Source organism: Eretmochelys imbricata, chromosome 9, assembly GCF_965152235.1.
Source record: "Eretmochelys imbricata isolate rEreImb1 chromosome 9, rEreImb1.hap1, whole genome shotgun sequence".
Classification (NCBI taxonomy): Eukaryota; Metazoa; Chordata; order Testudines; family Cheloniidae; genus Eretmochelys; species Eretmochelys imbricata.
The window spans coordinates 78786158-78812450 of record NC_135580.1 but is presented as its reverse complement, the minus strand read 5'-3'; the positions used below and the strand labels follow the sequence as shown (position 1 = coordinate 78812450).

Here is a 26293-nt window from a genome sequence, read left to right as displayed (position 1 = left end):
CCCTGCAAGCTGCAGCATGAGCACAGCTGCATACAGCGTGGCTCACAAGCGGCACCCAGAGGCCGGAGAGACTCAGAGCAGATGAGGCTTGTCTCTTAGTTCAGAGCAATAAACCACATCCTTCCTCTTTTCTTTCACTCCCTGGCTCCCAATCTAAAGGTCTCTGTCTATTTGTCTTTCCATCCTAGGGCTAGTTTACCTCAGAAAGGCTTTTGCTGGTAGCTGTAGCCCCCTAGTGGAGACTCTGCTTGTATTGGCCAAAGGAGTTATTTTGCTGATACAGTTAAGCTGGCATAGCTGTGTCAGGGGGTTGACGGACACTTCTAACTGACACAGCTATGCTGGAAAAACTTGGTAGCGTACACCTGGCCGTAGAATCGGGGTTGAAAAGAATCTCTAATACAAGGGTCCACTTCCCAAATCGTTTCCCCCCTGCTGCTCCCCTCTGTTTTGCAAGTCTCTTCATTTGCTTTCTCTGTGTGGCTCATTCATCTCTAAGTCCAGCTCCAGGCCCCTTGCTGCTGCTTTTCCATGGGGGGTGGGGGGGAGGAGAGGGGTCCATGTGGTGATGGAAACACTCTTAGTGGAAGTTTTGCAGGCAAATCCCATTGTAATTTTCAGACATGAATTTGAACACAATGTTTCTGAAGTCCCAAATCAGGTGTGTTCTATTCTCTATAGTTCTCCCAATGTATTGTGCCCTGTTTATTTTTGACTAATGCACTACAGTCAGTGGAATTACCCATCACTGTGAAATATCTGTCCTGTCCCTCATATTGTTCTCATTGGCTTGAGAAGGAAAATGGTGCTTCCATCCCCAGTGTTTCTCCCCTTTAATGATGAATGTGTTGAGCATCCCCTATGCGCTTGACTCCACAGCGCATGGAGGGGAGGTAGTCATTGGCCTCGGGGACCGATATCTCCTCCTCCCCTTCTGAAATTCAGTTCCTTTTGCGTTTGCCTGCTGAAATGATTCTGCTCTATATGGAATGTTGCCTTCTGCAATTTGTTCTCCTTCATGTGCTGGCATCTCCAGTCTGCGCTCAGATCTTGTGGGCGTTTGTTACCTGCCATAGCAAAAGCCAGTTAATGAAATCCTGCTTCTATTACAGCACCTCCTTGGGGTTCTTTTCCTTAGCTTACTTCCCCCAAACACCACTTAATTCCATCATGTAGACTAAGTTGATAATCTGATCCAAGCTGCCATCTTCTGGGAGAGCTTTAGTTGGGTTTGTGATGAAGACACAGAAATTTTAGGGGTTCATGACCAGGAATATAAGAGATTGTAAAGTGATTTATTTTTCTTTTGTTTTGTTTTTACAGTGTTTCACATTACTAGAGGATAAAAGGGACCCAGGTAAGTGGAGATGGCATGTTCTGTTTTTATCAGCAAGAATATATTCATTGTCACCTTTAGATCTGTGTTTTGGTGACGGAGCTACCAGGATATATGCAGAGGCATATAATCATGGGTGTCCTTCCCTTTCCAAGGGAGTGACTTGGGGTATTGCTGGGTTTTCAGTCTCCTTGCAAGTCTCCAGTTTCCCTTCCAAGCTCTTTCCTCCCCTCCCTTTGTCTGTTTCCCCACTTGCTTCTGTGCCTTAGGATAGTGAACCAGATTTGAAGGTTCTGTTATAAAGGTGACGTGTCATCTCAAGCACAAAGCACTATGGGGGTGCTAGAGAACCTGTGTGCATCAGCGTCCCTTCTTGTTATCCCAAACTGTGCCTGTCCCCTCCCACCCGCCTAGGCCCTGCACCCCATGCCCTCCCTAAGATAAAAGATTGGTTTGCCTATAAATTTGCTTTAATTGTCAGCAAAGTGGGTGTAATCCCTTCCATTTTGTGCAAGGGGAAATCCTGATTTTAGAAGCAGGAATGGAGAAGTGGCCACCCTCTCTTATTTGTACTGCTGTATCTGCCGACACACACAGAACTATTTTGAAGTGTTAACTCTGCCTTGGTCAGCAAATGTGTGCTCCTCTTTCTTTCCCTTCTCGCTGTTCTCCGGTTCTGTTTTTGTTGGAGAGATGCTGGGTGAACATACTCCCTCAGCTCACAGTGTGCAGCATCAGTGGAAACTTCCTCACTCTGGCATTGGAGTGACTGCGTGTGGCAAACTGCATGGGGTGGTGATCAGAGGTCAGAAGCTGTGAACCTGAAGCCAGGACCCCTAAATTCTGTTTGTGGCTCTGCCACTGATTCCCTGTATGACCTAGGACAAGTCACTTTGCTTTGAGCTTCAAGTTCCCCATCTGAATAATGCGTTTGGCAAGGATGAATTCGTTATAATGTGTTTTGAGGCCCTTGGATGGACGGCACTAGAGAGGGACCAAATATTCAGTGTTAGTTTGTATTGTCATTCCCGGGGTCCTGATGTGAGGAAGACACTGACAGACCAGAGGGGATTCTGAAATGGATAACAAATGATGATTAAGGAATTGGAGTTAGCAACCTACTGTATAAGGAAAAGGAGACGTGTTCATTTTGGGATTTTCCTGTTTGGGCTGGGTGAAGAGGGGGTGATTGAACCAGTGTCACTGGGAACCTTTGGAGTGGCCAGTTTAAAACCCTGGCTTAGTGCAAACCCAAGTTCTCATAATGAGGCCTTGATTGGGCTATCCTAGAGGAAGGGGGAGAGTCACAGATTCTAGGCTCTGTCTGCTTTGGGGGGACTTACAAAGGCATCTTAAGAGGCATTAGCTCCTCTCTGCTGCTTCTGTTGCCTTTGCCGAAGCAATGGCCAGGAAGCAGCCGTTATCAGTGTGAGCTTACAGTCGATGTTTGCTTCCATTTGCACCAGTGGGCATCCCGGCTATCTCTAGTATGAATAATGCGTTGCTTCCCAGGTAATGGGAGACGCGTGCCTCTTCTCATAGTTAGGGCTTTTTGCCTCTTCTCATAGTTAGGGCTTTAAGATATTGAGTTTGTTTACAAGAGCTTTGCCTTGCCCAAGTGCTGCGCAGATACTAATGAATGTTTGTTCAGTGATTGATAGACTAGGCTTAGTGAGGGGCCCTATTGCATTGCCGCTGTCCACTCCCCATTCTGCTGTGTGCACCTTAACCTGCCTTTGGGCTTGGACTGTGCAGGAGCACAAGCAGCCTGCAGAGCTGAAAGGTGGCTAGAGCATGCTAGCTGAGACTCCTGAGGAGTTAGGGCTTGATCCTGCCAGATACTGAGCACCCTCACCTCCTTCGACTTAAATGGGAGTTGGCAATGCCCAGCACCTCATGGGAAGTCCTCAGCACCTTAAAGGCTGAGGGCCTCACCCTGGTAAACTAATACTGCAGCCCAAAAATATTGAGAACCATCATTCAAGGCCTAATCCTGCATTCCTTGCACGCCCAAAATTCCTTCTGGAGTCACTGGCATCTTTGGGTGTGCAAGGAGTTAGCAGCTCAGGCTAAAGGCCTGTAATGTGCCGTGCTGATGGATAGCAGGCGTGAAGAAATGCACTGTGATCACACTCCGCACTGATTTTAAAGTCCACTGATGCAGAGGAACAGCCCAGCTGTCAGTAGCTCTGTGGCTGAGATGTACATTGATTCGTTTTGTTATCATACCTGCTTCTTTTACCTTGCCAGGTTTGTGATTAAAAAAATCTCTCGTTTGTGACATGAGGGTGTTTGGCTGTATCTGCCCTCATGATAGTTGGATCTGTAATTCTCCACTGGTGCAGCTGGGAGCAAGGTTGAGTGCAGACAAAGTATGGGAGTTTTACCGTCAAGTCCTCCAAACCTGCTAGGGTGAAAACACCTGCCCCTTATCTGCAGCTTCCACCTTTGCTCCCACCTATGGAACTGTGCTGAGGGAAAATGACAGTTCAGGGATTTTTCTGGGAATAGATGTAGCTGTTGGCTCTGGCTGTATGGTGTGTTGTAAGCCCCCTGCAGCATGGGAATTCCGAGAACAAGGCTGGCGTGCACCCGCTCCTTGCCTTGTGGTTTCCTGAGACGAGGTCAGTTTTAGCAGCCCTGTAAATAGTTACAGGGGCCCTGAAGCATCCTAAAGCCACATTCTCCCCTCTTTTCTTTACACAGAAAAGGTCAAGAGAAATGCCTTTATATAATTATCCATGGGCAGCAACAGAAAAGGGGAGGGGGAGGAAGGAGCTCACTGATGACTGGAGTCTGTTCCAGAGTGAAACAGGAAACACATTACTGTTGCTAGCTCATGGTATATGGGTGGGGATCTCCAAGGTAGTTTTCATAACTGGAGGGCAATGACCTTGCTTGTTTTTCAGCCACTAAAAGATTAGATTTAGCTCTGAGCCCTAGCCGGTGGAAAGCTCCTGGTAACAAGGGTGCTTTGTGAAGGGGACTGGAGAGTAATCCTGGGTGGTCTCTATTCACCCTTTCACTGTGGAGATTAACAACATGAATCTTGAGAGCTTGTTAATGAAGGTTAAAGAGCCATGTGTGCAAGTGAAAGGGCCAGCGAGATATTTTGCCCCGCAAACAAATCACATCCACAATTAAGACTTTTGGGGGAGGGGAAAGAGGATACTGGTATTTCTTGGTTAAAGACATCTATAGTATCAGGGCTTCCTGGCAAATATGTAGTTAAACTAGAAAAGCACTACTTTTAATTTCACAGTCCTTCAGCTCTACACCTTCCCTGCCATCTCTACACATGCGGGGACATTGGAGCTATTTGGTCACCTGGAGCTGGCCACTAGAGGGACACTAATGAGGAGCTGCACAAAGTCTTTGGCTCAGAACACAGGATTAATAAAATCTCTTTCTTAGATAAGTGGCTCTTTATTTTTGTATTCGAGAATTTGCATGTGTGTTGTTTGCAATTATATGGACTGATTGAAGCCATGGTTGGTTATTTCTGTATCATTCACTCCACATCTTGTCTGCAGACAGGTATCAAATATCAAAGGGCAAGGTTAATGAAAGAAACATTGAAATCTGGCCCGTTAAAATGTAGGCTTGTGGATTTATGTCCCATATATTTACCAGAACGATACAGGTACCACTGCTGATATTTCCAGAAAGAAGAGTCAGAGTGGTGAAGCCCAGGCAGAAACCCCACGGGTTTAAGAAGACCCTGGCAATAGTAGTTCCGTCAATGTGGCAGCCACAGTTACAAGAGAAGTTCCCTCCTCTGAAGAGCTTTTAATTTAATTAGGGATCCTGCCTGAAGATTGGGAGAGATGGGATCTGTATCCAAACTTCGTAGCTCAGGCCCATCTGTAAATCTTAGTAGGTGTGTATGGTAGATAGGACAGCAGTTCAGAGCAAGAGGTTATGAAGGTTTTGTGGGTGAGTACAGTGTTAGAGACCTCATGAAAGAGGTAGGATTTCAAGAGGTGAGAGGCCGCTTGCTGGAGCGGGGAGGTTGTTCCATGTTTATGCCTTGTAGCTGAATAGGAAAGTGCCTGTCCTAGTCCTTCCATCCTCTGCAGAGCATGGTCACAATACTTCCTTCTCCATAATCCTGTCCATTGTCCCCTGGGAAACTACCTGGATTGACTTTCTGGGCCATTTCCTGTTCCACAACAAAAACAGTCCTCAAATTCCTTTTAAAACCCTACCTATTAACGTGCAGGATCTGAGATCAGCTGGTCATGCTGCAGTGACCCCTCTAACTGACCTCCTGTTCTGTGGAATTCCCATTGTTGTTGTTTCACAGAATAGCTGGATATGACATGATCAAAGCCCTCTGTCAGTAATGAAAATCTGTATTTTTTCCCATCTCTTTGAGGAGGGGAGGGGTTCAAGTGTCTGTGGCTCATACAATCTGGGGCCACTCTGCTAAGACTGTCCCTGCCCCTGATGGCAATCATGCTTATTGTGATGGTGGTTTTTGTCCATTCAGAACTGAATTGAAACTCCCACTAAATTTCACACAGGCCACCAAACAGCCATTGCTACTAACCTGCCTATATAGGATCCAGAGAGATGAAACATTCCAGATATCTGTGCTAATCCCCTGAGCTCCCCAGAAAACTGGCATAATTTTATCCTGAGACTGAAATAGCTAGAACCATTCACTAACTGCCAGGATATTAGCTAAACAGAGGGGAAACCTCAGTCATTCTGCTATGGACCCTCCCATCCCCAGACACTATTAATTAAGTCTACTGCCTCTTTGCTCCATCCCATTGGCTCCCGTCTTTCCCAGTAGAGAGTTCTCCCTCTCTCCCTTCCCTTTTGCTGTGGTCCCACCTTACACGTCAGCTCTGCCCTGTTTCTCGCACACAAAACGTGAGTACTCCCTGGCACCAAGCCTATCCTTTCAGACAGATTCTGTTCAAGGACTGAGGCTACATTTTCATAGGTGTCCTACCCCTTCACTTCCTTAATGACATTAACCAAACTTTCCATCTATTGTTCTGAGCAAAACAAGAAGGAAAGAATTACACACAGGCCACACTCTAAATACAAATACATCTATATAATGTTCGTCCAAGAAATGAGGCTTGAGAGCATTCACTACAGGGAGGGTAATTCCTACCTGCCCTCTGCCATATTGGGATTCAGGAAGTGGGCGGGCAAAGCCCGCCCACTGCTACAGAATCCCCCTCCAGCCTAAGGCGGGGGTTCACAGGACCTGGAAAAACAAATAATTATGGGGGACAACTAATGAATAACAGGGACAGGAGTGCAGTCAAAGGGTCAAACGAAGGGAACCAGATGAATGGCAAGAAATAGGAACCCCAGTGTAGCTTGCTGAGTGGCTGATGACAAGGTGAGGTCTAACAATAATGTCTTTTAAACAAAAAAATGATATCAAGCAACAGTGATTCTCCAAAGTAGGCTACCTCAGCAGAGCTCTCTGAGATAACACACATGGGGAATAGGTCAGTATGCAGTGTTTGGAGTTTCAAAATAACTCAATGAAAATGTTAGCTATCTATCATCACAGCTGGGTTACGCTCGCTTTATATTTATACATGAGCTTTCTGGAGTCATTTTCTGTAGGTTCCAGCCTTCTGGCTCAGGGATCTGGACCTTCTATTTTTGTCCCAGACCAAGTCTGCATTCACTCCCCAGGCTGTGGCATTGGGCATTTGTTTAATTGTGTTACTGGGTTGAGTTGTCTGAAGAGAATGGTTGGGATTTGGTCTGAGTCACTGGTTGAACAGGAAGCGCCAAATAGATTGTGTTTGGGCACTGGTCTCAAGTAACTGAGAAAAGAGAGCAGTTTCTCTCTCTCTCAAAAGTTGTATTTTTAGTGCTCCCATTGCTATTGACCTACACACAGACTGAATGCAACTGGGTGATGGTTGAAGTGGGCCAGCATGGGTTGTGACTGGGCATTAGTTTAGCTGGTGAAAAGAATGGATATTGAATGAATTGATAATGAAGCATATTGAGACATGCTGAAAGGGCCACAGCAAAAGCTCATGGTGGCAGCAAGGTTTGCATGTAGCTGTAATGGGATGGTAAGTAATTCCACAAAAAAAGGGTTAAATCTCATTCTGACTGTCTGAGTGCCTTTGACCACTAAGCCAAGGCAACAACTGAATGGAAATGTCGCAAAAGGCGAAGTCAACTGGAAAGAGCCAACAAACTCATTACACGTGGGGATGGGAAACATTTGAAATGATGACCAGTTTCCATTTGGACTTTTGAACAATTTTTTTTAAAAAAGGTGCTAGTTACATAGTGGAAAATACAGTCATCAGTCTGGGTTCCAATTGCAGAGGTAGGGAAAAAATGAGCTGAATGTGATTATTAGTGGTTTTGATGCTGCTGTTTGACTTGACATGTGATGAAAGGGAATCTCAATTCTCCTTCCTCTTCTCTCTTTCTCTCTCTTTCTCTTTCAATCTGTGTGGTCAGCCTTGTGCTCGGCTGATGAGTCATTCTGAAGCTCTGGTACCTTTTGTTAAAAAAGAAACTTCCAGACCCCTCTGTTGTGTCTCAGGCAGATTTGAAACAAGACCCTCCTGGTAAGGCTGTTTGCTCCCCCACCTGTTTTGGGCACTTTCTAGCTGAAGATCTTTGAGTCTTTCTGGCTGTGTGACTGGAGTGGGGCCTCTGAGGATTTTCTGCTTTTGTTTTGTGGGGGGAAGTCACCGCTTTTTAAGTGGCCCCTTTCCTGTCCCACTACAATGCCCAGCATCGAACTGCATCAGCGGAGGCTATGATCAAACAGCTGGAAAACGGGAGTGATTAGTTCAAATGCCTTAAGGAGGTAAATCCTTACTTTCTAAGTAAGAATATATGCATTAAAAATTGCCGTGCCAAGGTAGGGTGACCAGATGTCCTGTTTTTATAGGGACAGTCCTGATATTAGGGGCTTTGTCTTATATAAGCTCCTATTACTCCCCACTCCCCCCGTCCCAATTTTTCACACTTGCTGTCTGGTCACCCTATGCCAAGGCAATTTGAAAGCAAACAGGTGGCCTTTGCTTTCTTTCCTTAGGGTACGTCTTCACTACCCACCGGCTCCGCGGGCAGTGATTGATCTATTGGGGATTGATTTATCGTGTCTCGTCTAGACGCAATAAATCGATCCCCAAATCGACGCCTGTACTCCACCTCGGCAGGAGGAGTAAGCGGACTTGACGGGGGAGCCGCCGTGGTCGACTCGCCACCATGAGGACGGCCAGGTAACTCGAACTAAGATACTTCGACTTCAGCTGCGCGAATAGCTTAGCGGAAGTTGCATATCTTAGTTCGAACCACCCCACAGTGTAGCCCAGGCCTTAGATTCATTCTGGATCTGGAGACAGTCTCCCCTCAATGGTAGGATCTTTGGAAATCCCTCTTTCTGCCCCAAAAGGAGACTCTGCGATTGTTTCTGAAATTCTAAGCACTTTCTGTTTGGTTCAGTTTATCCATGACCATTTAATTCCCCCCCCCCTCCCTTGTGCAAGGTAGTTTGGTGCTGGAGACTCTGCAGTTGAACCATTCGGTCCAGTTCATGATTTATAAACTCTGATAGTTTATGCCTGTCTTCCAGGGATGTTTTTATCCATGTGGGTTTTATATGTTGCTCAACTAAAATACAATTTCAAAGCTGATCTTGGAAACACGCATTTCCATGCTGCAGTTTCCATAACTCTGAATGGTCACCCAGAGGCAGATATCATTATACTGCCACTCTCAGCAGGAGTTGCCATCTCATGGTCCTGAGTGGGACTGAGGGAATGTAGCTCCCATATGAAGTCATCGGGCGTGGAGGATTTTCCAAGGCAGTTATACGGGGAGGGGTTAAATAAAAGTGTTACTTTACTACAATTTTGAACATCTCCTGTTTGTCACCTGGCCCCTTTTAGGCCCTTAGGAGAAAGCCACAGCACAAGCAAACATAACTGAATAAAACAATCCTCATATCCATCCACCCTTTCCAGGCTAGTCCAAAAGGCAGCTTTCTGCATTCATATGGTCCTGATGCCACAGTGATTAACTCCAGTGAAACAAACCAAAACTATATCATAAAAGCTGTTGCTTAGAGCAATTTGGCCACAGACATCAACTTTCCCCATAGATGGTCCCTTAGAAACTAACTCTCAGAAGCAAGAAGCATCTCCAGCTTGTTATGAAATGCCCAACTGTTTCTTGTGCAGTCATTTCTTTCCTCTTTCTCTTCCTACCATAAACCTTCTCTGGAGTAGAGTTACTGGATTGTGGAGTTGAACTGCAGTTCCAATCCTTTGTTTTGGTTCCCACATCCTTCTGGGGTTTTAACCTCAGACTTGAAAGTTCTTCTGTGTCCTGCAGCTGACAATGTGCTGATCCCACTTTTAACACCTGATCCTATCAAACACCCTGGGATATTCTTTGTGGGACAGAATTAGAAGAATCATCACCAGGGAATGGGATTTTTCCTTGCATTGGCCAGAATACAAATTGTTCACAAGAAGAGAGTGTGGGGAATAATTAGGCAACAAGGCCCCAATTGTCTGATACCAAAGGAATTGCTTCTTTATGTTCAATACATGGATTGATTTTTTTTTTTTTCCCAAGGCTGCAAAGCCGTGATTCAAGGAAACAGGAAAGAAATTGCAGGCTAGAAAGTACACTAGTATGTACATCCTCTGGACAGCTTGTGTGAGACCAAAAGGACCATAAGACAAATGTGAGTGCATTTCTTTACTTGCATGAAATGAGAATTAAAGGAATGCACTGAAAGGCAAAGAAATTGAGCTGTGCCTATGTTTTTCTATGGTAAGAGCGTCTACAAATAATCTGCATTAAACATGCAAAAGAAACATTATGCCTCCTCTTTGGACACTGTTACTGGATCCATTCCTACTTCTGCCTGGGGAGATCTCTACAGTCTTGGCCTGCCGGTATGCAAGAGGCCGGTGGGTGCTTTGTAATACGGTAGTGCATGTGCCTAGAGCAGTGCTTTTCAATCTGTGGTCTGTGGACTCTGGGGGTCTACAGACTATGTCTAAGATTTCCAAAGGGGTCTGCACCTCCATTTGAAATGTTTTAGGGGTCTGCAAATGAAAAAAGGTTGAAAACCACTGATCTAGAGTTATTCAGAACATTCTAATAAGATCAAAGAAAAGCAGACATTGTTAAAGTCTAGTCCAACCAGGTCTGCTCCACCTGCTTGTCAACAAAGGTATTCTGCAGTCCAATCTTAAATGTCCTGAGTGCTAAGGCTCCCACTACTTCCCTTGGGAGATGGTTCAGTGGCCTAAGAGAGCTACGTGTTTCCTGGTATTCAGAGCGATATTAGTGTATGTCTTCGCTGCAAAAATAGGTTGGATTTTAACTTGGGTTAGCTAACTCAGATTAAAATAGCAGTGAAAACACGGCAACTCTTCTTTTAATATGGTTTAGCAGCTTGAGTTCAAACCGACGGTGGAGACGGGTTGGGCTAGAGTTGCTAACCTGAGTTAAAAGACGAGTTACTGTGTCTTAATGGTTGTGTTAATCTGAGTTACCTAACTGAGGCAAGGTAACCCAAGTTAAAAACACACTTTTTTCCCTTTCAGTGGAGATGTACTCAGAGAAGCTAAAATGCTGTTGAATACACTTTGAGACAGATGGGATAATAAGAGAAATAACCTGTAAGTCACAGAGTTCTGGTGGCCCCATGATATATGCTCTAGGCTGTCATTTGGGAAACTTGGATTTGACTCCTGATCTTTCTTAGCACACTGACCTGGCAGGAGCTGAGATGATGCAGAAGCAGCATACTTTGCCTATGGGCCCTGACCCCATTTCATTGTTCTGTGAGCCCCTCACCCATGTAAGGACCTATCTTGAAAGGATGTGAAAGTTTTTCTTGGCTTCAGCAGGCACATGACTGCAATGTGGGAGCATGAGGAGTTGGGGAAGCACAGCAGAGAACACTGAGGGCTGTGACTAGACAGGGGAAGGCTCCTCCCCATCAAAAACCCCTGTCACTGGTAAGATCCTGTAATGAAGAAGCAGCACCATCAACAATGAGCTTAAGCCGACAGGAAAAAAGCAACTGGTTGCATGTTAGAAGTGATGAAGGAGTTGGAGAGGGACCAAGTGATGGGAAGGAAAATTAAAAGGACATGGGCCTTGAAGTGCAGCTCTGAGTGTGTGTTATAGAGACTGGACAGAGTTGTTTTTTTATATATATATATATATATATATATATATATATATATATATATAATTTTGACTCATAATATCAATATTTGTAAGCATTTTTTTCCCATGTAAAGTTCACCAGTGTGGGAAATGATGGGAGGGCTAGACAGTAATTATTTACTAACAGTCCAGGTTGAGATTCAAGAAGTGAAAGCTTTTAGAACTGTTAAAACACCAGTTGTTGACATCACGTCAAAATCTGCAAAGTGCCCTTAACATCCCACTGGGATAAGTTTTCAAGCAGCCTGTTTCTGGCTTTGCCGATGCGTGAGTTTTGAGTGTGATTGATGGACGTGTGTCTGTGGGTGTGGTTGGTGAAATGCCATTTCCCCCTATTTACTGATGACAATGCAAGGTCTGGGGGCTGGCTGGCACTCGCCTGGCGGCGCAGCGCACGGTCCCCCGAGAACCCCAGCTGGGAGCCCGGGCTCGGTCCCCAGATCCCCGGGCGCTGCAGAGCCCGGGGGGTACCTGCGGTTGCTCTCCAGGGCTATGCCCTGGGCTTAGTTTCCCGCGGGTGCGGACCGGCGCTCTGAAGCCGGCACAAGCAGGCGAGGCCCCGCGGGGCGCTGGGGGCGGTGCAGGGGATGGAGGATACCCCGGAAGGGGCTTTGCTGGAGGCGGGAGCCGAGGGATGCTGGAGCCCCTGGGCTGCGGGAAGGGCGAGGCGCCACGGGGATGGGCTGGCAGAAGAAGGCGGCGGCCCTGGGCCCGGGGAGATCCGGCGCCCGGCCATGCCCCATCCGCAGCCTCCGGGCGGGCCCTGGGGGTGAGCCCCGGCCGCGGGGCGGGGGCTGCCGGCGGCGGAGCCGGGGCAGAGCGTGGGCAGGAGCAGGGGAAAGGCCGGCTCGCCCTGCCCGCGCCGCGCTCTGCCCGCGGCGCCCATGGGGAGTCCGGACCGGCTGCGGGCCGAGCCCGGGCGCCCCCCGCCCTGGAGCAAACGGTCCTTCAAGCTCCGCTTCCAGCGCGCCGCGGCGCCCTGCACCTGGAGGCGGTGGGGCCTGAAAGGGGGCGGCCGAGAGCTGGGGCCAGGTGAGCAGAGGAGCTCCGCTCGCCCGTCCGTCCCTCCGTCCCTCTGTCTGTCCCTCGGCAGTGCCTGGCCTGCCGCTGCCTCACTGCCTTCCCCTGTCTGTCTCTCTGTCTCTCCATCCTCCCCCCGCCCCAGGGTCTTCCCTTGTCTGACTGTCCTCCCCCCCGCCCCAGGATCTGCCTTCCCCTGCCTCACTGCCTTCCCCTGCCTGTTTGTCTGTCCTCTCCCTGCCCCAGGATCTCTCTTCCCTTTTCTGTCTGTCCTTCCCCCCGCCCCAGGATCTGCCTTCCCTTGTCTGTCTGCCTTCCCCTGCCTGTTTGTCTGTCCTCTCCCTGCCCCAGGATCTCTCTTCCCTTTTCTGTCTGTCCTTCCCCCTGCCCCAGGATCTGCCTTCCCTTGTCTGTCTGCCTTCCCCTGCCTGTCTGTCTGTCCTTCCCCCTGCCCCATGATCTGCCTAACTCTGTCTGTTCTCCCCCCTTCCCCAGGATCTGTCTTCCCTTTTCTGTCTGTCCTTCCCTCTGCCCCTTGATCTGCCTGATCCTGTCTGTCCTTCCTCTGCCCCAGGATCTTCCTGACTCTGCCTCAGTGCCTTACCCTGTCTGTTCCTCTCCCTGCCCCATGATCTGTCTTCCCCATCTGTCTGTCCTTCCCCCGCCCCAGTGCCTGTCCCTATATGGCTCAGTCAATGTCTGTCCTTCCTTCTGTCCTAAGAGTAAGAGGACCTTTGCCCGTCTATCACTTTCCTGTACCTGTGTGTCCTTTCAGCATCTGTTCATCCCTCTGTCTCTCACTCAGCATCTGCCCTTCCTTCTTCTTTCCTAGGATCTCTGTCCCCCTTTCACTCTTTTTGCCTTATTGGTGTCTGCCCTTTTCTCTGTCCCTGTGTCTGCAAGCAGCCCTGCAGTGTGACAGGGACTGGAGGTTATGTGAGCTGTTCCCTTCTCTCAGGGCCACGTGTCTGATCTGGGCATTCTCCACGTTTCCATATGTTTTAGATCTGAAGAGAGTGGGAGGCAGCAGGGGGAGGAAAATCAAAAGAAAAGTCCCAGACTTTCCAGGGATTGGGGGGTGGGGGGATGCATGTGGACACTGAGCTATGGTTTGGTTTTAAATCCCTCTTGGGAGCTGATGTTGCTAAAGCACTCCCTGTCCTAAAACAGCCTGTAACCTGGGAGCTGTTCACGTTTGGGAAGTAACAGATTTAACCTTGTGCTTGGGGTGGAGGGATTTCAGACCATTGTTCGGTTTTAAATATATTTAGATCCAGAAGAAACCTCTAGCAACTAGCCGTCAGGCTGACAAATCCATTGCGATGTAGTATGAGTCTAAGCTATAAAGTATTATGGAATGATGGCAGCTGCTCTGGAATGAAGGCGGAATGGTGTGTTTATAATAAGTTGGGCTTTTGGCACCTGGACCCCCATTCTAAAATCCCTTCCCTCCCTCCCCCTGCAAAAGAAATCATATGAGCCTCAAAGTTCATATGTTACATTTGGGCCGAATGCAGGGGCTTTCTCGCAAACCTGAAGTGACTCAGGTGAATGGTTTCTGAATTATGGCTCCATAAAAATCGAGGTTTCGGTTCGAAAGTCTTCTGACGTCTCTGTTACTGCCGTGCATCAAATCAGAGGAAAGAAGAGATCACAAGTCCAGGACCAACATTTAATTGATTAATGGAAAATGATCAAACTTGCTAACATTCCCGTTAGGATTGTCGCTTGGGAACTTAGGCTCCAGTGGGCTCACAGACGGGTGGTTGGAATCAACACTCATTAGAATAGCCTGGACATTGTGGGCAAATTCAGGGGTGGAGTTAGAGTGGGAGGCATTGTGCACATTACACAACATCCTCCCAATGAAGATCTGATGATCTGGGGAGAAGGCGTGGGGGAGACTCAAATGTGCAGACCTCTGGAGGGTGGTATATGGGGGAAGAGGGCATGCAGACATGGCAGGTGGGTTTGTAGCTCAGAGGTATGGAGAGGCTGCAAGAGGTTTAGGGCTTAGAAGCCGTTTTAATGGTGCTGGGTTGAAAAAACAGGCTGATCTGTAAAAGAGAGAGGGCAGTGTATAGCAGGGTGTCTCTGAGACTTTGGTCTGAAATAGCTCAAATTTGGTGACTTTCTGGGCACACTGCAAAAGACAGGGTCTCTGAAGAAGGCTGAGGTTGTGTTTCCAGAATGATTAAGGGCGTGGGTGGTTGGCAGTCTGAGTTCCTGTGGAAATGATTTTAATGCTGCTGAGGTTTAATTTAATTGTATTTATTATGTGATTAATTACATCAGGGCACCTAGATGTCTTTATTATTTGAAACCCAAATAAAATAAAAATACTAGCCCTGCTTAGCTTTTCAGGTTTTTGGGGCAGGGCCAGTGTTTTTTGTTACATGTTATCCTCCCTTCTCTATACAACGTACCACTCATGGATCATCGGGGGGAAGTTCTTGCAAAACATTTTGATTTTGTCAAATCAGAGTTTTCTGATAGAAAACTGTTCCGCTGGAAATGTTTGGCCCTGCTCTAGTTATAACTATCCACTGTACCCCTACTGAGTTTGCTATCTTGGTACCCCTCCTATAAGCATTGTATTTTGGGTATAGCTTTTCACCCAGTGAAAAACATTCTTGTAGAATACTTGATTCCTTTCCCCCGCATATATCCTGTTAGTGTATTTGTAGATGACTACGTCTCCCCTTAGTCTCTCTTTTCTAGACCGGATGCATTGTGAGATACATCATTTAGCTACCAGGATTTTCACTTCTGACAGGGAGTGTAATCAATGAATTTAGTTCACAAATTTTTACATGTAAAGTATTTTTAAATTTTAATTATTTTTTTTAAAAAGCAAAACTTTTCGTGAACAATTGTCAACATTATCAATATTTTCTGAAACGTTTTGTGACATTTTTTATCTAGCTTTTTTCAACCTTTTAAAATAATTTTTAACTTTGTGTTAGAAGTCCATTTTTTAGTCAGACATACCAACCCGCAGTTTTGGAAAACAAATTTTGATAATGATTTTGAACATTATTTGAATAAAAGTGTTAATAAAAATATATAGATGGAAAAAAAATAAGGGAAATTTTTTCAAAAGCCAGACAGGAATATTGATCCATGTTGACTTCTGTGCAATGGGAAAACTTTGAATTTTTTCTCAACATCTTTTTTTCCCCCTCGGTTGCTCAACTTAGTGAAGAGTCTGTGACTAGTACCTGCCCCACAGCCCTGAGGGAGAGTGAGTGACTTGTGGTGCTATCAAATGACCCCTCAGGAATGGCATAGACATGATTTGGAGGAGATTGAATACAACTTTCCTTACCTGGAAGGAAATGTTAGGTTGCCAGGGGAAAGGAGAAACAAAGGAAGGAGAATAAAGGGATCCTAAAGAAACTTGCCATTGAAATAACCAACTCTGTAAAATTGTGTGTGGGACCCTGAAAGGATGTTTCCATTAATCTCTTGTGTGTCACAGGCCCAACCCTCAGAGGTGTGTCAAATGCCCAGAATGAAGGACGCGGCTATGGTCAGCAGAGGATGCAGCATGACGTGCTGTGGGCTAGGTTTCTTTGACAGGCCTTGAAGTTTCCTGCAACTTCCAGACTTGGCATTTCGGATCTCAATAATTTTTTAGTGCTAGGACTTCATCTCAGTGTGCTGGATGATGACACTGCGGTGTGAGGGCCACCTTTGCTGGTGAAGAGAGAGAGCTCAGAGGGGTAGGAGTATGTTCTGGAATGACCTGGCACTGGTGCTCCAGGGTTCAGTATGTCCATCCTTATTGAGGATATGGTATTCAGAAGCCGTCGCTGCTCCCAAGCCAGACAGACCCCGTTCAAAGATTTTTGTGGGATTAGCCAATGTCTTGTCTGCTTTGTGGCTATGCCTTTTTGTTTATCTTGGTAAACATGGACTCTGCTCCCTGACCATAGCCCAGGTTTGAAAAACACTGCCTTAGACTTGCAAACGACCCCCCACTATCTTGGGAACAATAAACCAGTCTCAGCCTACCTCCCTCCCAACGTTCCCCCTCTTTATCATGCCCCAGGTGGGCTTCTTTTGTGGTCACCTGATTGTAAAGCACAATAACCACTTCCCACACCAGGCTATTTTGGCTGGTCAGCTGCAGTCCGGTTGATACTGCAGGGCCCAGAGAGGTCTGAGATACTTGCTTCTTCATCATCCCCTTGCCTCTGGTGGTCCCTTTGGGCTACTTTTGGCATGCAATTTCAGGGCCAGCTCACACTGAATTCAGTAGCAACCTCCCTTCCCCTTGATTTGAACAGGAGCAGGATCAAGCACTCTGGCTTTTGAAACAGATGAGTTTGGGGTGGCTGAGCTGGTTGCTTCCTGTCTCTGTTCAGTAACTTGTCCCCCTTGCAGTGGCTGGAGACATTTGACTCTGGTTCAGCAGTGGCTGAATAATCCAGATTCCTTGGCTGAATTCCTGCTGTTTCGCTGAGATCTGTGGCTGCTGTTTCAATTGCCCTGTGCACTGGGAAAGACACAGGACCCTTGTTACATGAAATCAAATCCTATGAATGATACTGTTGTATGTCTGTCTCTTCCCCCCGCCCACTCCTTTGGAAACTGGGGAATTAATTCTTGTCTTGACTAATTCCTGATGGAAGCAAATGGATGGGATCAAAATGCAAGTGCTGGGATTTCCAACATATTAAGACATGGCAGTGAGAGCTCAATGAAATACCCATCACCTGATGCCATCAAAATACCCTTGGCTTGGTAAGAGCGTAACTAGGCCTGCCTGGTGTATTTCTGCAGTTGTCAATACTGCTGAAGAATGAAACTGGTGCCTATTGAATTGAGATAGAATGGACCAAATTTATGCCTGGTTCCTGGAATCCTCTGGGATAGATTTGGGCCAACACTTTCAAAGAAACAGCAGTAAATATTCCTTTCTTCTTCTGTTGTTTGCTTTAGGGTCTGTGTTTGTGTCTTTGCTGTCTGGACAGCTTGTGAGGATCCTAGTGGCAATACATCCATGCCCAGCATGTGAGATCCTTGTGGTCGCAAAGTCTAATTCTTGCCCTTCTTTCCTTTGCTTTTGGGGAAGGAAATGTTACATCATTATTCTACAAAGCCAATGTGTATTGCAAAAACAAATCACTGTTGTGTGCTCTGAAAGCCACCTGTATCTGAAGGGTGTAAACCTCAAGGAGAAAGAGCAATCGTAAGGGGTGCCCAAGAGGTATGGCTACATTAGAAATGCTACAGTTGCAACTGTGCCACTGTAGCTCTGTAGTGTAGACACGTACAACACCAATGGAAGGGGTTCTTCCATTGCTGTAGTAAATCCACCCTTCCGAGAGGCAGTATCTAGGGGTGTCTATACTGGTGCTTAGGTTGGCTTCATTACGTCACACAGGGTGTAAATGTTTTCACTGCCCTTAAATTAAGGTGACCTAATTTAGTAGTGTAGACCAGCCCTAAGGAAAAGGAAATGTAGGCTTTTCCTGACATTGAGATTTCTTAGGACTGGTCTCTGCTATAGAGTTACGTCAACCTAACTGTAAGCGTCTACACTAAAACATAGCTTCCACCCATTTAACTCGCCCACTAAACCAATCTAATAACTCCATCTCCACGAGAAGCGTAGGGCTTAAGTCTATGTAGTTAAGGCAACGTGTATCAGTGTAGGCAGTGCGTGGCTTACATCGGGTGTTGCTGCTTTTCAGAAACTGTCCCACAGTGCCCCACACTGGCAGTTAAACTGGTGCAAGCTCTCTTGGTGAGGACGTGCACTGCCAACACAAGGAGTGTAGTGTGGATGTGTAAAACCAATTAAATTGCTGTGGTGGCTGTAGGTTGACATAACTTAGGTGGGCTTAATTTTGAAGTGTAGACTTGCCCTAAATTGTGGAGTAGTTTCTCAAGGGAAGCAAGGAAGCTCCAACATGTGAGCCATATAAAAGCTAGAGAGGAAGCATGATATGGTGTAATAGGGCAGGTTTCTCAACCTGTGGGTCACAACCAAAACTGGGTTGCCAGAATGTGTCAGAGTATTGTGTGGGAGGCCTGGGGGGAGAGGGTGGGAAAGGAGGTTGGGCCCTGCCCCCAGGATGTGCGAGGACTTCGGTGGTGGGTTCAGAGCCTGCCCTGGACTCTGCTCACAGCAGTGGCTCCTGTGGCTCCGGTCCCATGGGGCTGGTTGGGCTTAGCATCCTGCTCCAGGTATTGGAACCTGTGCATGGGGTCACATCACCACTCAGGTTTGTCCCAGCTGCCCCTTTGTCATAATGCTGTGGGCTGGCCGGGCCAAATTTGAGTGAGTGGAGTGGAGTGGGGACAGAAACTGCCACTATGATTATGTTAATGTGCATATTAGACAGCATGGGTAAGATATATTTCATACGCCAGATGTTGGGTTTTGTACTAACATCATTTACTGGGTGGTGACGGGCCTCCAAGGTTTGCAAACGGGCCCTGAGCCCCAAACATTTGAGAACCGCTGTGTTAGGGGACTGGCTGAGGCTGAGAAAAGCTGGCTCTTTCACTGACTTTCTGTGTAACCTGTGGCATGTCACTTAACCTCTTTGCCTCTGTTTTCTCTTCTGTGTGATGGGGCTGTTGATACTGACCAACTTTCCAGGAGAATGAATTAATGTTTGCCCAGAGCTTTGAACTCCTCAAAAGGAAGGTGAGGTAGAAGTGCAGAATGTTACTGTTGTAAAACTAGCCTGGATGAAGCTTGTCCTTCCCCACCCCCGGCAATGTCTACCAGTGCAGCACAGACCTGAGAGTCTGATGAGAGAGAGAAGCAGGGGAATGTATATAGGGGAAGAACTTCCATGTGTATTCATATGCCTGCTAGATATGGACAAGATTAGGACTGTGGCTATCAGTTAATTTCACATGAAAATATCAGGATCCCATTACCAAGTCCCTTGGTCCAAATATCCCCTCTGTAGTAGACTGTACTTTTAAGAGCCCCAGTAACTTTGTGTGTGATACCAAACCAGGCTCATTGCTCTCTTCGCTTATGAACAGTACCCCCGTTACCTGACTATTTGGCTACTTATATTTATCTGTGTGTCCCTTGCAATACAGACACATCCCTCTTGCTGTAACAAATGTCCCAGCCGTACTGCCATTGGCAGGTGTGGCGTGACGCATGTACATGGTGGTCACCTATAGTCCAGGTCCAGGGGTACTTGCAGCTTTGTTTGGGTGTCTTTGGCTTTATTGGAGATGCGCAAAAGTCCAAAGAATCACCACAATCAAAATTGGCGTCAGGGATTTTTGTAAATAAAAGCCAGCTTCAGCAAGGCTTGTGACTGGGACTATGGTGTGCAGTGGGGAGGGAGAAGGGTGAGATGTATGTTTGTGGCTGCAAATTAAGCAAGTTCCTAACAACTTCTCAGCAGTCAGATGCCTGAGGGGAAAGAAACAAATAGGGCACTTATTTGAGGGGTGAGGGGGGTGCAGCCTCAACAAGCAGTTGAGCCCTGATGCAGCTGTGCTTCCCTAGTGCTTGTGTTGACAACAGAGATTGTCTTGAAAACCTCTTTGTTCTGTGTTGGTAGCAAAATGTGAATGATAAACAGGAACAGTTGCATTACTTACCTAGTAAGCTAAGACCAAACATACATAGGTACATGGAACAGCTTAGCCCAGAACACCCACTTCTGGTTTTCTCATTCCCCCTCGCCAAGTTGTATATATACACCTGACTGAACATTTTGTAGTGTGTTTTGGTTTTGTCCCCATAATTGCAGGAGGAAAGGAGCCAGATAATGACAGTCCCAGGATTGGTGGGTGGTTTGTTTGTCCCAGACGCGTTCGTTTTGTTTTTGTTTAAAAGGGTGAGTGGCCAGATGGAGTGAAGATATGTTTCCCATGAATCTTCAGTTGTTTGTTTTGTTGATTTGTTTGTTTTGACATTTGTGTTTGGCAACCGTTTTATTTCGTGTGGAGGAATGTGTGTCTTGGCCAGAAGAGGGCACCTTTTCATGATCCGTTTCTAAGTGTGTTGTCAACTGGAAGGGAGACTGCATAGTGGGGTTCAAGGTGCAGGATATGTCTATCCTCCTTTGAATACAGCTTGTCTTTAATTATATGGAAGCTGAAGGGCAATCATCAGTAGAAACTGTACAGAAACCCAGCAGCAGACCTTTCTGCAATGTTCAGATGATTTTGACAGTGGTTAGAACACAGGAATGGGAGTCAGGATGCCTTCATTCTACTCCTGCCTCTGCTGCTACTGACTTACTGTGTGGCTTTGGGTAAATCACTTGCCCCCTCAGTTTCCCCATCTGTAAAGTGGAGATAACAACACTGATCTACCTCCTAGAGAAGCTGGCAGCCTCAAATAATAATATTTGTAAAGTGCTGTGAGATCCTTAGTTGGAAAGCGTTTGTTTCGAAAACATTTTCTTGATTTCTCCAGGCATCTGATTATCTCTCTAGTCCTGCATGTAAGAGTTCTAAACACCTAGCCAGGACAGAGGAAATACCCTGCTAATGTTCATCATTCAGGATCATTTCTACACATAGAGAGATCGCCCCACACTGCAAGAGGGATCAGGAGGATGGGGCCTTCCTGCTCATTATAGTTTACATAGCTGACAGGTTGCTGCTAACTGGTCGTGTAAATGCCTTTGGCCTCCCTCAGTGGAGTAGCACTTTGGCAGTGGCTGCAGATCCATTTCTGACCTGAGCAGGCTGTTGTTGCGCAATGATAGGGTCCCTGAGGGGATCTTGGCTTTCCTATGAGAACATCAGCTGTTCTGTAACTTTTCATTAGGAATCTGGAGATTTCTCAGAGCCTGGTGCCCACCCTCACCTGACCACTCCATTTTATTAGTAACAGAGAGGGGCTCAAGTCACAGGATTAATTCCTAGATTCAGATTTGGAAGCCCCCCCTCTCACCTCAGAGCTCAGGGGTGTTCGAGTCTGGGACTTTAGTCTGGCCAGCTGTATAATTCCAATCCCGATCTGGGTGTGGATTGTGAGCCAGCCCAAAGTTTAGGGGAGCCTGGACCCAGGGTTCTGATCCAAGCCTGTCTTTAATAATTACTGGTGCTCTGCATTTCACTAATGCCATTCTCCAAAGGATCTCAAAATGCTTTTAAAATATTAGCTAAGCCTCACAGCTCCCTGGGAAGTAGGTCAGTGTGTCTGTCCCCGTTTTACAGATGGGAAGCTGAGGCATAGAAAACTGAGATGACTTATCCAAGGCTACACAAAGAGTCAGTGGCAGATTTGGGGATCAATCATTAGTGTCTGATTCGCAGTCCCCTGCTCTTACCACTACATCAAAACTGTGACAGTTGAGGGGAAGGCAACCCTCTTTAAACCCCACCATTTGCACCTTGTCCCTGCACAACCTGCCCATGGTAATGAGATATTGCTAACCACTGGTGCTGCCTTCTCAGTGTGAGGTCTGTAAACCCCAGCTGTGCTCTGGGTGCAGGGTATGGAGGTTAGCTGGGGTTGGTTGGTGATGAGGCAGAAGGCAAACTAGAATCCAGCCTGCTGTGCTGCAGTGTGAGCAGCAGGAGCTAGTTCCCCGAAAACGGTTTTACCCTCAGGCCTTTGCCATGCGGTATGCTGTGTGCACACTAATCTTTGCAAATGGACTCAGAATTTCACCATGTCCGGCTGTACCTGTACAGCTGCCTGCATCCGAATGCGTTCAGTCTGTGGCGTGTCTCTCAGCCCCACAAGCCTTTCGGAGAATCAGAGACTGGCAGGCTCTGTTAGGTCCCGTCTAGTCCATCTTCTCTGAAGCCGGAGCTAGATTATTCCTTAGACCTTGTCTACACTACAGGTGACTTTGGTATAACTTACATCGCTCGGGGGTGTGAATAATCCACACCCCGAGTGACGTAGGTTAAACCGACCTATGTGCTGGTGTGGACCGTGCCATGTGGGCGGGAGAGCTTCTCCCGCCAACATAGCTACTGCCTCTTGCGGAGGCAGGAGTTATGAAGCCGATAGGAGAGCTCTCTCCCGTCTTCTTAGTGCAGCTCCACCTCAAGAGCTGTAGGTGCTGTAATGGAGGCGTAGCCTTTTGCTAGAGCTTTGTCCTGTCTAGCTTTGACTATCCCAAGCTACGAGGTTCCCACCCCTCCCCCGGGAGACGATTCCACAGTCTTATGGCCCCTCCGGGACATTTTGCCTGGTATTCAGCCTAAAATGTCCTTTGTTCAATGGCACCTATCGCTTCTAGTGAGGGCCCATGGACCACTCTAAACAATTGCTCTCCCTCCTTGCTATTTACACCCTCCAAATTCACATTGATCTTTATGGTACTCAGCCCCACTCCTTTGCTGCTGCTGCTGACCCACGTTTGCTCTTTCTTTTCTTTTTCTCTTGTCCCCACCACTCCACCCCTTCCCTTCCTCCCTGCCGGTCTGTCCACCATGTCTGTGCCCAACACAGCACTTCCCTCTTCTGGGGAGCTGAAGGAATTCCAGCCATGTGCATTGTTGAGCCCCCGTCCCCGTGTGTGCTTACAAGCACACTGGCCTCCTTGTCTGAGCAGCAGTGCTGGCCAAGGCAGGGCCCTGGGGCTTGCCGCCGCTCCTCAGTAATGCGCTATGAACTATTAATATCTCCCTATGCGTGAGGCTTCTCAATGCCGCCCATTCATCAGTCAGGCTGGGAGGAGCATGTGGTGCGCACTGTTTCCCCCTCTTTCTCCTCCCAGCATCTTGCCTCAGTAGCATCCCGGAGGTCGGCCTTTTTCAGTACAAACAGGAGTGGGTGTGTGTTGAACTGCCTGGTTTGGCGCCTCCCCCCCTTGCTTCCTTTTTATAGTTCAGTGTCTCAGAGATATTTCCTGCCCCTCCGCCCCCTTTGGTCCCTTTTTGAATGAGGACATGAGCGGAAAATGTTTGAAATCCTCCTCCGTGCTGAGCACTTTTTCTATTGGAGTTCGGAGCCGCTGGGCTCCTGGTGCTATTTGGATAGGAGAGTCCCAGCTTCCCCCGCGGCCCCAGAGGGAGGGGTGTGTGATGGCTGTTTCCAGAGCAATGTCTGTTGGGCAGCTAAAGTCACTTGGCCTTTGGGGTTGGCAGGCCCTGGAGCTGATGGGAGCAGGTGCCCATTTCAGCGCTCTTGTAGCTGGAGCTCATCAGGGCTTGGTAAGCGAACCCAAAAGGGCAGCCTGTCATGGGGGATGGTGTGTGTAAACCCTGCCCCTGGTGCATGTTGTGAGTACAGGAGTCAAATGTTGGTCAGCCATCCCCTAGTCCATCTCTGACATTCCACTGTCCTGCGACTTGGGATGCTGTGTGCGGTGGGGCTCTGAACTCTGAGTGGCAGCCAGGAACTCCTGAGTTCTAGACCTGGCTCTGGTCCTCCAACTCATGTTACATGGGAAAAGCAAATCCCTTGGTATTCAGAGAGGGAGGATGATCTTGTGGTTAAAGCACAGGGCTGGGAGCCAGGAGATCTGTGCTCTAATCCAAGCTCTGCTGCTAATTAGTTGTGTGGCCTTCACCTGGGAGTCTCTGTCTTTACCTAGTCATCTGAGCTGGGGGATGGATTCCCTGTGGTTTTGCCACTGTCTGGGCACCTGTTTCTGCAGCATGTCATGGTGTGGAATTGCTGTGGCTGTCAGTGACCCTGGAAATGTAACAGCTGGTCTCCGCTATTTGTGCAGGCTCTGCTCACACACCTTGCACCAACTTGCTGTGCTGAACTGGGTGGCTGGGCATCTTGTTAGGGCCTCTTGGAGATTTGTTAATAGGAGCATGCTGTAGAGTTTGGGTGAATAAGAGTCTTGTTTTCTGAGCAGGAAAAGGCCTTTGTGGAAGAACCTTATAAAGGGCTCACTGCTGACCTTGGATATGGGGACAGAGCCAGTGCCGTGTATTGCCCGCTGGCATGTCTGATTAGCTCAGGTCTTTAGTGATGACCACACCGAAGTCATTGCAAGCACTGGGTGTGTCACTTCAATCCTCCAGATAAAGGGACATGTCAGCAAGGTCTGAGATGAGTTGAATGACTGTAACAGGGTGTGACCCTCAGCGAGATTGCAGCCCTGTAATTCAGTGCCTTGTATTCATTCAGTCTTTCTGTTTTCAGTTCAGAGGCAGATTTGTTGACACCTGGCTAGCCAGGGGGCTCACAAAATGGAGGACTGGGAAGCCCTTTGCAGATGTATATTTTTGTCACTCCCAGGTCACTCTGCTTGAGGGAATAATAACTCCAGTAATACATAGCATGTTTCAGTCTTCACACATTCTGCACATACTGTCAGCCCTTACAGCCATGCCTGTTGTTGTATTAGGGCCTACAGAACGTAGAGCAGATGCTCTGTGAAAGGCTTGGAGCATTCACATGTATAGAGGAGCAGGTGGGTGTGTGGTGGGGCTATAGCATGGTGTTTAGTTTTAATGGGTCCTGCTGCTCTGCTTGCTCCGGTGTCAGCACCGGGAGGCTTTCCTGAAGAAGCGCATTTTGAGAACAGGAGGCGGGCTCGTTCCCAACCTCCCAAGCTGTGGAACAATGCAGATCTTTGCAGGCCTGTCACTGCTCACAGCACCCTGAGGAGGTGGGGCAGCAGCATATTAGAGATGGAGAAAATGAGGCAGAGTGAGAGTCATCGCCAAGGGGGCCGATGTCACACCGGGATCAGAACTCAGGGGTTCTTGTATTCAGGCCACATCTCTTTCTGCTGATGCCCCTGCAGGATGCTTTGGTGCTCAGAGTCTCCTTCAGATAACCCATATTTTCTTTATATTCCAATAATTGCCTCCCACCCCCATAGATAAATATCCCCTTCTCTGCAGAGACAGCCCCTTTGTGCTGAGAGGAAGCAGCAGTGACTGAATATCCTCCAGGAGTCCACAGTGTCCACCAACAGGAACCACCAGCCCCTCCTTCCCACCTCCATACCCATGGTCTGTGGCCAGTAAGGGGATCCATCGCCCAAAGCTATACAAACACTTTAGTGTCAACAACAGCTGCATGTAGGGGACTTGTTGCTCAGCAAGCCCCCTTGTCACTGTGAGACAAGATCTGCATGAATACAGGCTTCCCCTGGACTGGGTGGATGTGAGGGGTGGGGGGGAGGGTGAGGGGATGCAGGTTATGAAAGCGGTTTTAGAGAGCATGGTTACTTCCCACTTCCTCCGACCTGGAAAGGCGCAGAGCAGGCTGGGGTCTCGGGAAGAGGCTGGGGTGGCTGACGGAAAGCTTGGGGTTGGGGACGAGGCTGTGGTTGGGGGAGGCTGGAGAGGGCTATGTGTCAAGAGTTCAGCAAAGCCAGCTGAAACTGGGTGGTTAAAACTCTGGGCACTTTGGGGCACTTAGGTAAGCCCTCAGTGTCGCTGTCAATAATTCCAGGGTGGTTTCTTGACCTGGACCTTTCCTTGTTGTTCTGACCAGGGTACTCCTCTCTGCAGAATCCCTTCATTGTCTGTCTGTCTCTCCCTGCTTTGAGTCTGTGCTCCTCATCATCACTGTCAAGGCTCGCCATGATGCTGCCCTTATTCCATTTGTGCTGTCATCTCCCGCAGTCACACTCTACACTCCTGCTCTCAGCTCTGCACCTTCCACCACCCTGCCCCTGGCATCTGGCACAGCTTCCCACTTGCCATGGGACAAGCCCCCTCCCCCACCCACATCCCTCCTTAAATGGCATTTCTTCTTCATAGCCTCCCGCATGGCTCCCCAGCACCAACTGCTGACACTTTACATTTTGCATTGTATTTGAATTGGAGTTGGGAGCCTCTCTTCTTGCAAGACCC

General features: G+C 47.8%; 1 protein-coding gene across 2 annotated transcripts in view; it reads left to right on the top strand.

The window, feature by feature from the left end:
• STARD8 (StAR related lipid transfer domain containing 8) overlaps positions 1-26293 on the top strand; it is a 139338-nt gene that overhangs the window by 28249 nt on the left and 84796 nt on the right. Inside the window, exon 1 of one of the 2 annotated variants that reach the window (XM_077826683.1) lies at positions 8549-8571. The exons of the other annotated variant lie outside the window; for it this stretch is intronic. The gene's annotated coding sequence lies outside the window, so the exon portion shown is untranslated. Of the gene's footprint in view, positions 1-8548; positions 8572-26293 lie in introns of those variants that run through there. 2 annotated transcript variants of the gene reach the window in all.